This window comes from Argiope bruennichi, chromosome 4, assembly GCF_947563725.1.
Source record: "Argiope bruennichi chromosome 4, qqArgBrue1.1, whole genome shotgun sequence".
Classification (NCBI taxonomy): Eukaryota; Metazoa; Arthropoda; class Arachnida; order Araneae; family Araneidae; genus Argiope; species Argiope bruennichi.
Genome location: NC_079154.1, coordinates 40,665,723 through 40,681,351, shown reverse-complemented (window position 1 = coordinate 40,681,351; position 15,629 = coordinate 40,665,723). Strand labels below are relative to the sequence as shown.

Genomic DNA, 15,629 nt, shown 5'->3' with positions numbered 1-15,629 from the left:
TGCAGGGCGAGTCGGGACGTATCATTTAAGGGAGGGCAGATGAGGGATAGTGAAATGTAAAAGTACGTATCAAGATGTATGTCGGAAACGATATATCTCTCTTCCCCCCTCCCCTCCTCCTTCTCTCTTCATCTTTGAGTTTTGTGTTTTTTATGGATTTTGTGAGAGGAAATTTGCAGCGATGCTTGGAGTTACGGCTAACGAAGCAGATGTCGCCTCTTTCCTTTTAACAATTTTGGCTCAGTGACAAGAATCAGGAAAAAAATATTCATAACGAATAACAAGCAAAAAGTGTTCTAAATAAATTTTATGCTCCCGTGAGCAAATTATTTGGGAAATAAGAGCTAAATTGTTACAAGAAATTAAAATCATGACTTTGTTTTGGGATGCATGATAAGAATTCAGAATTTCCAACGATGCGATTTATAAAATGTTTGCATAAGTTTAAAAGATTGTATTGTGGTATATAGTTATATATCTTTTAGATCTGTCAAACCAAGATATTGTTTTAATGAATAAAACATTACCTGAATAAGAATAATAAAATTAATTCGTATGATGTGTAAAAGTTTAGACATATTTAGACAGCTATAAAACCCTAAAGCCTTAGTCAAACCAATATACTGTTTTACTGAAAAAATCATTACCTAAATTAAAATAATTAAATTAATTCGAAAAATTAAAAGGAAAATCCAAGAATTTTAAATGAAATTGATAAGTGTTTTAATAAAGCCATTCCATATCTTAAGAGATAAACATCTTAACAAAGTCGAAATATTATTTTACTGTCAGAAACGCTATATAAAGCATCAGCATTATATATTGAAATATAAATTTTGAAAAAAAAAGCTACTTACATTCATGCACCAGGAATTTAATAAAGTATTCACTTATTTAAATTTCTCTAGCTATCAGATTTTTTTTTGCTGATAAAAATGCTTCTATTTTTGGTGAAAATTCAATCACTTATTTAAATTTCTGTAGCCATCAATTTTTTTTCTGATATAAACGATTTTATTTTTGGTGCAAATCGAATCTTAGATAAAACTCTTAATATAATTATTACTTTTATTTTTATTGTTTTCTAGAAAAAGAAAAATTAATTAGGTGGCACTTCATCACAAGTATTTTGCATTGATGCAGCTTACGTGTGATAAAAAACATAGTACACAAGACCGTTTCGGTAATAACTGTTTGTTCATTGATATGTGCATCATTCAACCAATCCAAGCATATTAGTCTTGATTAGCGTAAATCATTTAAAAAAAGATTAGAAATAATAAACATCAAAATCGATACAAATTTTATACTGAAAAGTTTAACAAAAATATAAAAATACTCTCTCCAATTTTTTTACAGAAATAGTATTTACTAACCAAAACCTTTTACCCGGTAGAGGAATTAGTAGATATAATCTATATTAAATCATTGACATTTTATATTATTAAAGAAACAATTCTTTCAATATTTTGTGAATAAATAAATTGTATGAATATAATGAAGACATTTACAAAACATACATGTGCCTTTACTAAATTATTTTTGATTTCGAAAATAATAGTCTATCCACTCGTTGCACTAATTATCAACTACTCCATGCATCAATGCGAAGCATATTTGTATTTAGATGCATGAGAATGCTTTTAAAAAAATTCTACAAGAGAAATTAAATAATTTATAGAATATATATAGCAATTTTATATATTATAAATACCCTGAATTAATAACAATATGATAACGATTACGATAGCCCTGAATTATTGTTTTACTCATATAACAAACTTTCCTAAACTATCAGAATATTAAGTAGATATTTATCGAAGAAAACTGCCTATCAATAAAAGAGATTATTTGAACCATCCATAAATATTTAGAATTTCCCGAAAATGTGCAAGAAGATAAAGTTCAAAGAAAATTTTTCATATAAATAATTTATGTTTTTAGATACGAAATTATATGAATAAATACATTCAATGGATGTAATTTTTATTAGTGTAACGAAAAGTCCAACGTTTTATTATTTTCGTTTCCTACTTCATTTTTTATACGAACATTATGGATTATATTCACTTATACGAACATTATGGATTATATTCACTTATACGAACATTATGGATTATATTCACTTATACGAACATTATGGATTATATTCACAATTGATTGTTGTCATTAAGGTATCTGCCTGGTCTCGGAAGCACATTTTTAAAAAAATCCTTTGGTTATCAATTTTAGCAGATTTTCTTGATGATTATTAAAATTTAATTAAATTTATTTACTGATTGATATTTAAATCATAAAAATAGAGAACACATTTTATGTCATACTATTTACACAACTGTATAAAATTTTATAAATCCAGCACATCAAGAAATGAGTGGAAAATGAGTTAAGAAATCCCACCTTTATAAATCTAAAATAAAGCAATCTAAGCATAGGTATATAATTAATGAGGATTCATTAGATTTAAATGTGGAGTCCTTCTCGCTTTAAACATGTAATAATTTTCTGGCATTCAGTTATGATGCATTTCTTAGAAGCCATGACCCGATGTAATTTAACTGAAAAAATAAAGAAATAAAACAATTAAATCCACATTTTCGAATGTAGCATAAAAAATCTTCTTGCAAATTCCTTCGCTTTCATTTGTTCCTTTAAGATGGAGCATGGATTAAAAATGTGTGCACTTTCTCGTTCTTTTCCAAGCTCTAAAAAGAAGCTTTTTCCGCTCATCCATTAAGTGAGCAACACAAACACTCAGAACTTCTCGAATTGCTTTTAAGAGTTTCATGTGTGTGTGTGTGTGTGTGTGTGTGTGTGTGTGCATTCTACTTCAGAAGTATTCTCTATTTCTCTTCCCAATCGACATTTTTTTTTACAGTTACTCATTACTCTTTTCTTTTTTTACATTTAAATGAATGGAGAGAAAAGGCGAGAAGTTTACATTAAGTTTAATGATCTTTCAAGTTTTCACACGAGCTGTTTTAGCTTTTTTTAAAAGCAAAATCGGAATATGGTTTCTTTTGAAAACAGTAAAATTGTAAGAGAATATCCTCTTGATCATCTAACCAGAATTTTTGAGATTAGGAGTGCTTGTAGAAAAACCTGTGAATTTTGTCGTCGATGCAATTTACAACAGAACAATAGGAATCGAAAACGTCTGTTTATACAATTTACCAAAAAAATAATCTTCTTTTCAAAGAAACATTATGATTGCTTTTAAAACTACGAAAAGCACTAGTTTGAGGATGCAATAATTCTTTGCAATAAAGTTCTAGGATTTCCAAAGATGGAATACAGAGAATTCTAAAATGTTTTTTTTTTTTTCATATTTGCTAGACATTTTTAATAAGCATGAGAATCAAATGAATCGATAAAAATACTATCTTTACATAATGGGCTGATATTTTTCCGGCAATGAGTAAAATGCGTATTAATGTTTTTGAATTTCTTTATATTTAAGTAAAATAAACAGTTTTGAAAAAATGCTTTTGAAAATTCTTAAAGAACAAATGAATAAGCTTAAATATATCTAATCAGAAAATAGAGAAATGTGCTTCGATTTTTAGGAATAGGGAATATTAGAATAGGGTATATTTCAAGAAAAATTTAGATTGCCATTTGATATAAGCTGCAAATAAATTGCATAAATCAAACAATCTTTCTAGAAACTTTATAACAACATTAACACAAACACAACTGGTTTGTAATCTGTAACCGAAGAAAACGATAACTTTTAAAATTATGAGAAACTTTATGTATCTACTTTTAGCAAAAGAGCCTTTTGCGTAGTTTTAGATGATTCTACAAGACAGCAAATGGATTGCCTTAACTAACGAATACCAAATGAGCACCTTTACATTTTAATCTAGTATTCTCTAAACATTCAAACATCATTGAAGATAAATAATTCTGAATTTCTTTATATTTTAAATAATTGTATCAAAATTCTTTTCTTTAGTGAATGAAAGTTTTAAAGAACCATTTTATAAGCTTAAACGTAGCTAGATATGAGTATTTTTTAAACCCTTATAAAACCTACATTTATTCACATTCCTTCACTTTTTTCATGAATTCCATTTACTTATTTTTGAAGAAATCTTTTAAAGAAATTTATCTAATACATTTTTGATTTTAATAAATACTGAAAACTAAAAAGGGAATAAAATGATTCCATCTCAACAATTCTTGAAAAAAGAGATGTTTAGATATTATTGGAAATAATACAAACAATTTAAGAATTGCATTTTATTTTATAGACATTTCTATTATATGAATCGTGTTGTGACAACATAATCACAAAAACTACATTTTTGATATCCAATGAGTTAGTTCTTCATTTATCTAATATATATAATTTATATATTAATATATAATTTATATTTATGATTTAGTTTTATTTACACACGTTACCAGATTTTTGCGAAACGCTCTTATCGGAATATATTTTACTTACTAAAATCCATCCTGAAATAATAATAATAATAAAAAAATGTCCAATAGGGATGATCACAGCAAATTTAAGAGGTTTTAATTTCTAAAGAAAATGCATTCCTCATGTTAAATAGAATTGATATCAAAACTTACAGAATTATAATCTTAAAATAGGCAAGAAACAATAAAAGAAAATAAAAATTCACTTTAAATGGAGTGGTATAAGAGGTTGGAATAATGGTTTGTGATCTCAAGCGAAAGATGATTTAAATCAAAGCTCTTTAATCTCCACCTTTGAAAGTGTATAAACGTAATTTTAAAAAATCCACAACCTTTTGCAGCTTGTTCAAGAATGAATTCAAAGTATAACTATGTGACATAGATATAATCTCCGTATGATATCTAGATTAAGGATTCTACGTTGATTTCATTTTAAGCCAACATATAAATAAATAAATATACAAGAAATTCAAGATATATTAACCGCAATTTTTACTTAAATTTATATATATATATATTTTTTTAATTTGATGTTTTTTTTTTCACTTCTATTTATTTTTTATAATAAATTTATTAACATTATTATACATTAAATACTATTTCAATAATTCTCACACTGAAGAACTTACAATAGCTAAAGAAACAAAAGAAGAACTTGTACTGAAAAAATATAATCACTATGGTTAAAATCTGATATCATTACAAATATTAGAAAAAAATTAAGTTATTATTAAAAAATATTTTTATTAAAAAAAATTCAGATATAAAACCAAAAATACATGCACCGAGATTTTTAAGAAATTTATTTAAAATTTTAAAACTTAGGTGAATAACACTTAACAGAGCTCAGAACAAAAAGGATTTGATTTTAACTAATATGGGGCAATAGATATATTAAAGAATGTACTTTCTTTATTAGAGAATAAATGCATTTCCAGAATTTTAATTTCATGTAGCTTTTGCATATTAAATCTTTTTATTAGATAACAATGATTTCACTTCTCATTATTTATTAATAATTTGCAATGAACTAATTTTGATTATGTAAATCAGCAACAGAGCTAATTCTGATTATGTAAATCAATGCATTCCATATTCACTTAATGTATTCAAAATGTGGATTTATTTTCTTTGCTATTTCTGGATTAAATATGTGCATCTTTGTCCACTTTTCAGGGCATGCTTAGATTTTTAGAACATTTATCTTCGAGTTTTAAAAAATGTGAAATTTCTTTATTGAAGATACTTTAGAAATGTAAATTTAATGAGAATAGTTGAGAGTGTTTAAAAATCCTCACCTCGTTTAAAAATCCTTTTCTTGAATACAGTTTAGATGTTTGGTAAAAACTGATAAAAAGTCAACCTTTTCAATCATGCACTTTAAGCTATCTAATTGTCTTCTGGATTTATCCTTAATATTTATTTAATAAAATATAAAGCCTATCATTGAATTACAAATGATTTCAATCTCAACAGAATATTTTTTTTCTCGTATTCCTCCACCTGCACAATAGCAACTGAAATCTTCTGAATGTCAATCTTAAAAACATTAGAAAAAAAAAAAAAAAGAAGCTACTAAATATAGCCTAAGCATTCATCTCTCCCACCAGACACAATAACTTTCAGCACATTTTTTTCAACAGAAAACGAACATCAGCATTTTCATCCACTTTTATTCGTTCTTAAAAACCAAAACCGAAAACATTATCATTAAAACACTCCTCGAACGATTGAAAACTGCAGAAGTCATTTATTTTGCTTGCGCTTTCGGAAGGAACGCGGTATATTTCAATAACGCGCAACAACATTAACACAGAACCACCTCCCCAACTTACTGAGCCCCTCCCTTCACGTTTTTAAAATGTATTTACAGACATAATATCACTTTTTCGTGACAGTGAAACGCACATACTGTAAGCTAAAGTCCGTTTCAAAGAGATATTCCCCGCATTCTTTAGCGCTCCGGAATGTGCAGTGCAAATGGATTTTGTCGTAATGTGTTATGAATAAAATTTATTTCATGGTGAGTGGTATGTATTTCCTGGGTTTATTTATTTCTTTTCGCTCGAAGCCCCCGAGGCGTTTTATGCATTTAAATAAGCATTGCGGTTGTAATGCTGCGACGCTCTTTCTGCTGCTCTGGTTGCGTTTACAATTGAAGGACTGATGTGGATTTTATGCTGGCGCAGTGGAAATTTATACATGACAGAGTTTATTTCTTTTTTTTTTTCGTCCACTGGAATATTCTATGCGATATCTTGAAACGACTTTTATGCAATATTGCTTTAAGGGTATTAATATTTATGTATTCGAAAAAAATAAAATAAAACTGGATGAAAAAGAAAGTCGAATGTTACCGTATCTCTCAATATAGCAATGCGTAAAATGCATATCAAAAATTTTGTGCAGTATTTCATGAAAACTACAAATAAAAATTATCGCTGTTTCAGTTTTTTCGTGTTAAATTTTAATGAGCACTTAATTAAATATTTAACAGTTTGATTAAAGTGCGAAAAACTGATTTTTAGAATATGTATAAGTGTGATTTAATTCTTTTGAAATTAATTTTTCTGTTCCGGTATATAATTATTTTTTAGTACCCATCTGCTTTTGTTTACATAGGAAGTGATGATGTAATTTTTAATTTTGAATTCGATATTTATATATGTGTTCAGTATTCAGGCTTTTTTTTTATCCCGAATACATGTTTGATATTCATAAACGAATTACTAGTATATTATATAGTATAGCTTTAAGTGTATTAATATTTATGTCTTATTGAAAAACAGTAATAAAAAAGTGAAAATCTCAAACGAGAATATGATTAAATCCTGCTTTAGACATCAATAGTCTTTGTAAATTTTAGTAAATATTTTTCTACAAGGCTTAATGTTATGTCTGTGGAAAATTCGTACTTAAATACCTAGCTCCCAATTTTGATTTCCTAATGTAAAATTTCTATAGTATTGATAACAATTTATTTTTTTAAACATTTTTTGGTATATTTTGATCAGATGTGGTATAAAGATATAATAAAGATCAGATGTCATGTAAAGATATAATAAAAATCTGATATGGTATAAAAATATACTAAAAATCAGATTTGGTATAAAAATATAAAAGAAAAGATCAGATGTGGTCTCAAGAAATAATCAAGATCAAATGTGGCATAAAGAAATAATAAAGATCATGTGGTATAAAGATACAATAAAGATCATGTGGTATAAAGATACAATAAAGATCAGATGTAGTATAAAGATATAATAAAAATCAGATCGGGTATAAAGATATAATAACGATCAGATTTGGTATAACGATATAATGAAGATCAGATGTAGTATATAAATAAAGTTAACTTAACCCGCGAGCACTCGCACCGGGTATGACATGCCCGGTCCATTTTCATTCAGCGTTTTTGTTACTTCCTGTTTTTCGGATTAGGCCAGAATTTCATGTAGCTGCATCCAAGGCCACATTCTTTCAGTAGGAGAAAAACCAGTTCTATTCTAAAAATAGATTTTGAGAAAGAAGGGTTGGGGGCATGTCATACCCGTGCGAGTCCTCGTGTTCGTCAAAAGTTTCCATTTCCGTCTCTTAGTTTAGTGCAGTATGACGCGCTATATGAATTACGAGGAAGAAAGTCAATATTTGTGACGCCTTATAGAAACTGTTTCTAGTGACGATGAACCGTTATCTGACGATAGTGTTGCCTCTGAGGATGAAGAATACTGCAGTGATCACGATTCTTCTACTGAAATTGAGACAGAAATAGAAGATGAATGCAAGAGTATCAAATCGCTGGCCAATGGTTATTCTGTTTTCAATTTTGAATGTGGTCGGTATTAATTCTAGGATTTTGTTGATGTTCAAGAAAAATCCTCCCACACAGTTCAGAAACAGACGTTTCTTTTTGAAAACGCTGGGACTCGCTCTTTCAGAACAACACAGAAACCGTAAGACTCAAGGAATAATATCAAATCCAAGCACTTCTAAGGAATTGGGATTTACTAATAGTGAACCGCCTGCAAAAAAAGTTCAAAGGAAACTATAAACGATGTGCATTTTGGCCATGTAATAAAGACAGAAAATCAAGGTTTATGTGATAAAAATGTGAAAGGAGTCTCTGTGTAGAGCATCAGTATGTAATTTGCAAAAATTGTCTCTAAACATCTAAATAATTATTATTAAATTCACTTAAATTCTTAAATGTATTGTTTTGTAATATTTAATTACCTAAAGTTTGCTTATAAACAGTATTAATTAATATTTAAATAGCAGAAATTAATTTGGGTATGAAATACCCGGCGCGAGTTCTCGTGTTCGAAAATGGGTGCGAGTGCTCGCGGGTTAATCTCACCTATAGATTCAGTCAGAAATTTGCTTAAATCTTACTGTCATCCCTTGTTTTGCTCGTAAAACTATTTTTCATAATTTGAATATTATAAAAAAAAAACCTTTTCAACATAAAAAAAATCTCGTTTAAGTCATTATAGAAATTTTTCTATAAAAAAAAACAAATTTGCATAACTATGTATTACAGCGCCACAATAAATATCCAGCTTTGATTTTTATAGATAAGAAGAAAAAATTCCAGATTATCAACAAGAACTCTTTATTTTCTGCTGTTGGATAAATCATGTAGATCAATATACTTAAGAGCAATTTTCTATCAAGTAACAGATTCCTTAAGATCTTACTAACCTTTCTTATATTCCTCATAAAACTGCTTGCTATGTCGCGATGTGAAGATAAAGGCTCTTTTAAACCTGACTCCTAGCTAACGAGCCAATGTTTTAGTTTGGAGTTCAGCTACAGAGGTCATTAGTAGCTGCTTACATCCCGTCTTGCTTACTAATGAGCCATTTTTCTCTGCAGCAAAGACCAAAATTCCTATTCTTTGATGCAGCACTTTACTTTCTTCTGGCTTCCATTATTAAGCTCAAATCGAAGTTTTGCAGCTGCGTTCGAGGGGGTGTCTCTCTCTCTCTCTGAAAGTGATGCATGTCGTTGTCAGAAAAGAGAAATCCCTCCCGAATATTCCAAGAAGACTTAAACTTTTATATCGAAAATAATTCTCTGGTGTAGGCCTTAATATTTCTTGGAGTGAGTGAATAAAATTCCAGACGTCGTATATATAGTTGTTTCGAAAGCTGGATTTAAAAATAAGCAAGACAGAAAAAAAATCAACGAAAGTTCTAGTAAAGGATTTCTTAACGTTTTTCCGAATCTTTGTAACTATCATAAACTAGGTTTCAACACCTGCAGAGCAGAATAAACATGTTCTTCTTTGCTTCCTAGTTCTCCTAACTTTTATTTTATTTGATTTATATTTTCTTCTTCTTTTTTATAGCACCATGGCAACATTTTTCAATAGATACATTTGTATGCCGCGTCAATGAATCTTTTTTCTACTATAGAAGACTTTAAAAATAGGTTTAAACTTTTGATTACAAACTTTGTCGATTCTTGATTTTCTTCCTAAACCTAGTCCTTTTTTTTCCACAATTCTCCCTATGCAAAAGTTCAAGAATTTTCTGTAATATTATCGATAATATTTAAATTATTCATGTGAAAATAAATTTAGACATTCTGAATCACACAGATCTTTTAAAAATTATAATTAACTGACTGAGGGTTGAATGAACATTCTGGCCAATGCATATTTTCTAAAACAATAGAATTAAATTGTATATATTTCTTATATTCTCTGTACAGAGATTTTTGTCTTAATAATAGCAATTAATGAGATTCTAGCTTTCAAATAATGTGTAATACTTAATGCAATGATTTGGTATTCACTAGCTAAGAAGTAAATACTAAAGTATATAATTATTTTTATAAATGTGTTTCTTTAGTATAAATGTTATAAAATTTCAAAAAAAAAATACCTACTTCTGTTTAATAAAAAATATGCTTAAAATTGTTTGGTTCTCATACTAATTAATTAAAATAAATTTGGATAAGATATTTTTAAATTTATATTCATAAAAATATTCCACTTCATCGTTTGCTGGCAACAAATAAAATAACTATAACTAGTAAATAACTATTTTTCTTGTTATGAATAAGACATAATATTCTGGTTTGGTTAAAACTTATAAAATAGTAATTGTCATTTATAAAGAGCTTTATTTATCAACTTCTAGACAATGGCATTTTTTACATATAATTATACACAAATGTCGATCTGAAGTAAACAAATCATTGAAGTTCTTAAAAGCTTGATTTTTATTTCTTTGTCCAAATAAAGTCATTACTGAACTTAGAATAACTAGCAAGTGATATCATCAAACATGTAAATATTTGTATTATTACTGTATATAAATTAAAAATATGTATTACTGTTATGAAATAGATGGAAACCTTTAGTGAATCAATCAGCCTTCATTTGATGAGCAGAATAATCAATTTATTATTTGATTTTGAAAATCAATTCTTTTTTCAGAAACTCGAATTTTTATGTAATCATCAGTATTTTCAAAAATATCAATAATTCTAAATAAAATTAGAGTCAAAAGTCATGGATGATTTCAACAAAAAAATATAAATAAGTAAACGGAATTAATAATAGTTAAATAGTTTTAGTAATATATCTTTATCTTCTTTATCTTTTTTATTAATATTATATATTTTATCTTCCATAATCGTTTAGAAATATGAGTCTTGATTTTTAATTTCTTCATCAATGTTTCTTCATTCTCGAGGTAGCGGTGATTTTAATACATAATTTCATGCTTTTAGAATCTAGATTCAGCTTCTTACAAATTCTTCTCTGTTTTCTTTAGCTCTTTTTGGTTTAAATGCGATGATAAGAACTGGAGTAATCCTGTACATATCTGTTACAATATTCAGTGTTGTTCAAAGATATAAATATGAATATTGTGAAATGTGTAAAATTACTATCTTGCTTTGTAGGGTCAAAAGAAATTCTGATAATTTATTTAAACAAAATATTTTGGGAACGAAAAGCATTCATTATATCTTAAAGAAAACTAAATTGTCCTATTTAAATACTTAAATCCGCTCCCACACCATAATGCCTCCATAAAAATGCTTCACAATTCTAGCTGACAATATTCTCACGCGTTGGGCGCAATCAGAAAGAATATACTTAAATTGTTTTCATATGCAAACATGAGACTGTTCTGATAAGTTGTTAGTTTATTAATAATTGATTTCGCAAAAGAAATTTCATTTTTTTTTCTTGATGTCAGAAAAATGCTGTTCTGGAAGGACGCCCAACAACGGCAGCTGATCGCAGCACTCGTCTTTCAATTTCCGTTGAAAGGGAAGTTATAAATTTTGCACTATATTCTATTGAGATTTTTACAGCACTCGCATGTAGATTCTTTGCAATTTCTGTCAGAATAAATCTCCGAATTTAGCTTTATCGGATGATCATTTCTTTTCATTTTTACCATTCAGATTTTTCTTTCAGTGTGTTTTTTCAACATAGAAAAGTGGATAAATGGAATGAATTTAATGGTTTAGCAGCATTTCGAAATGTTTCTAAATTAATTTGAAAAATAATGCACACCCTCTTACTTTTGTCTTGAAAAATTATAAGCTCTCGATTACTATTCCTTATTTTTATACATTATTAAATCAATTTGAAATAAAGGGATTTTTTTTTGCGAAATGTATAGAAAAAGACATCATCCAAGCGATATTTAAAATTTTCCGTTGGTTGAAAAAAAAATTAATGACTAGTTATGATTTTTTTCATAAATTTATCTTAATGACTCATATATCTCTTTTATGTTTATATTCCCATTACAAAAATATGTATTTTCATTTTTGAAAAATATCTACTAGTTTTTAAAACTACTTAACTTGAAATTATTATTTCAAGTTCAAAAAGATTAGCGAACTCATTTTTTTTTAGTTGTGCTTTCAAAGATGTGCTTTTATAGATGTGCTTTTCAAACCTTATCCATTATCAAAATGCAAATTTGTCTCAAAATGTATATTAATTTTATTTGAAAGGGTTAATTGATTCCAAAAAAAGAATTCAAATTTTAATAGTATGGCAGACAAGCAAATGAAATCTTTTCACTTTTTATGTTAAGCAAAAGTTCTAAAGCTAAAGCTACTTGTCCTATTATGGTTTTTAGATTTTTTGATTGCAAAGTTTAAATAAATGAAGATTGACATTATTTGATTCTTTGTTTCTCTCAATTTAATCGCTATTTAATGAAAATCAGAAGATAAAAAATAGTTGAAGGGTTTGATCTACTAATGTTAATATAAATATTGTTTTAATGTACATTGAGTAATTTAAAGTAAATAACAAGAAAGCTAAATTGACGTTTTTGAAGCTCAAAAATATTCCAAAATTTACCATAATATTAGAAAAGGCCTGCCATCATTCTTAAATCAAAATACTTTATAAATTTATCATCCAGATTAAATTAATTTTACTACACAAACAAAAAAAATTATCTCTCGAAATATCTTAAGTTGATTAGTTGAAATTCAATGAAAGCTTTCCTCAACCATTCATTTTTATTCCTTAAAATATTTAATTAAATTTAATGAGTAGATTAATGAAAGGTAATAAATGTTGAGACGTATATTAATAAGAGTAAAATTAATGCTCTCATTTTGTTGCAGTTCTTATTTTTCTTAGAATTTTGCTTATTTAAAGAAAAAAAAATCTATTAATGCCGTTCTAGGAGATCTTCATTTTCCAAGGTTTTAAATAAAGGATTATTAATGAAGAAGATGCAAATGTATTCTAATTAATCCAGAAGAAAATCAAATTATTGTTCCAGGTAATCTTAATTTTGAATTGGACAAAAAATCTCATTTTCTAATTATAATGAAAAAAAATATTTTAATTTACTAGTACACTGAATAAGAATAAAGAAGATACGATTAGAAGTGATTCGCATAAATGAATAATATGAATTATTTTTATTTTGAGTACTTCGACTAATAAAAAATATAATTCTCTGCTATACAAATTATTACATGGAATTTTTCACTATTATTTCATTATTGTTTATTAATTAGTTATCTCTCAGATTTTCTTATGAATGTGATTACATCAATTACTTTCTATTAAGCAACGAAGTTATCATTCTAATTTTAAACCACATATTTTTTTTATATCAAATGCTTTTATTGAATTAACTTCATCTAAACGAGTACTCCCTATGAGATAATTAATTATAGAAACTTAAGAATATAATACTTTCTGCATGATGAATTAGATAATGCAGCAGATTATTAGTCACGCATGGTTCTAATTAGCAATCAATAAGAATATCTGTAATATACTAATTACTTTTCATGTTTAAACATTTTCCTTTTACTTCTTGGTATGCGAAGATTTGTAGAAGTACTGAAATAATCAATGTATTTGAACTGAATACGAATCTCTCCATTTCGGACTCCTTTAAACAGAAAAATGAATCTTTTGTGTTATGCCTTACTGTTCATATATCTATAAACAGGATAATAAGAGTTATTGGAGCTAGATGGCTGCAATTACGATTGCAGAACAGAGAATTACGATTAAATTAATAAACTCATCGAATTTTGCATCACATCCATTCAGAGGAAAACTGTCTGACTGTCCGAATACAAATTAACTTGATAACTGCAATACATAAAGTATAGGTAAAAAATAGTGCACAGATTTAGCATCTTAAATATAAATACTTATTATATTTGAACCAAAACTGTCAAGGGTCGGATCGTTTACCATTCTGTACTTTCGCCTTCATATAAATCCATATATGAATGCGATCCATATATGAAAAGTCAAAAACGTAGTGATTTAAAATGATAAAATTTGGTACTTTATCTTGTGACTAAAGCTGTAGATGTGTTAAATTTCCGAGTCTATCAATTGTCAAAAAGTCGTCCAAAATATATATTCTCACAACAGATTAAGTAAAAATACTAAAAAAATGACTCCCTTACTAACGTCTGCAAGACCCTACAGGGTATTCGCGCACTAACAAAATCCAATTATTTGGAGGGGGGGGTATAAGACTCTTATTAAAGAATATGTGAGATTGTTTTGAAAAGATCGCTCTTGCTCATTTGGGAGTGCTCTTACAGGAGCATGCATTTGCAAAATTCAAACTCAATTTGCAAAGGTTTTTTTCATTAAAAATTCTTCAATTTGGCGCATTCATACATTTTAATTATGATAAACATCGTACGATAATCAAGCATTCTTCTAAACATGCAAGCCTTTTTGCCGAAATTTCATTATTAAATGTCTTCGATGAAAAGAGGATTAATCTAGTTATAACAATTTTTGTGCTTTAGATTCAAAGTTTTACCATGCCTTAGGATTTATATGCAGTTTTTATTCTTATTATTGGACTTCGCAAAGTTTCTATACCACCTAAGAGAAGACAATGTTTATTAGATTGCATAGTCTTATGGAATGAAATATGTATTCCATATTCTGATCCTGGATAGTCTCTGAAAAGTAGAATGTTAACATGAATTTACAAAGCAATTATTTATAGTAAAAAGGTAGGAGCGTTATAAGAGAGGGAAAAAATATATTTCGAAATTATAGTTTCTTGCAAACAATATGGAAACTTTAGAGCAATAATGTTAAGTAAAAAAACATGTAAAATATTCACCTATTTGATAGCAATTTTCCCAAACATAATTTCATGATGCAGAGTAATGATGTAACAAATCGTAAAAAGAGAAAACATTATCTATTGAACAGTGAAGTCGAACCGAAAGCGTAGACCATTTCGAAAAACGTACATAAAATTAACTGCTAATAGCTATTTGTTCTTTTTTATTACTAAAGCATTTGTGACATAACATTGTTGTAAATTGTGACCATACAAATGCAAATTTTATACGTTCTATCCTGAGTGTTATTATGCTCAAGTGTTCTACTATGTCTTTCCGTACTCGAAGACTCTATACAATATTGTGTTTTTCTTTTTTTTCACGTACCTTCTGTTGTTTTCGAGATTGGAACTCTAATTCCAATGTTAACCACCAAATTCCGCTGCAAACCATCTCACTGTGCAGGGCTTTGTTACTTTACAATGCCTAGACGCTACGTTTGGGGCAATAGTTGTCGCCATTATCAAATTACGTCAGATAGCAGAATTTTTGTAGACGCAGTTTTTAAAATATTAATCTTCCCACCTTATTTCGTTTATTTATATACCATAAGCATTTGCAGTATTTTTAATTTTAAGTTGAAA

General features: G+C 27.8%; 1 protein-coding gene across 2 annotated transcripts in view; it reads right to left on the bottom strand.

Annotated features, from left to right (window-relative positions):
- LOC129965886 (neuroligin-4, X-linked-like) overlaps positions 1-15,629 on the bottom strand; it is a 218,892-nt gene that overhangs the window by 145,390 nt on the left and 57,873 nt on the right. The window lies entirely within an intron of this gene.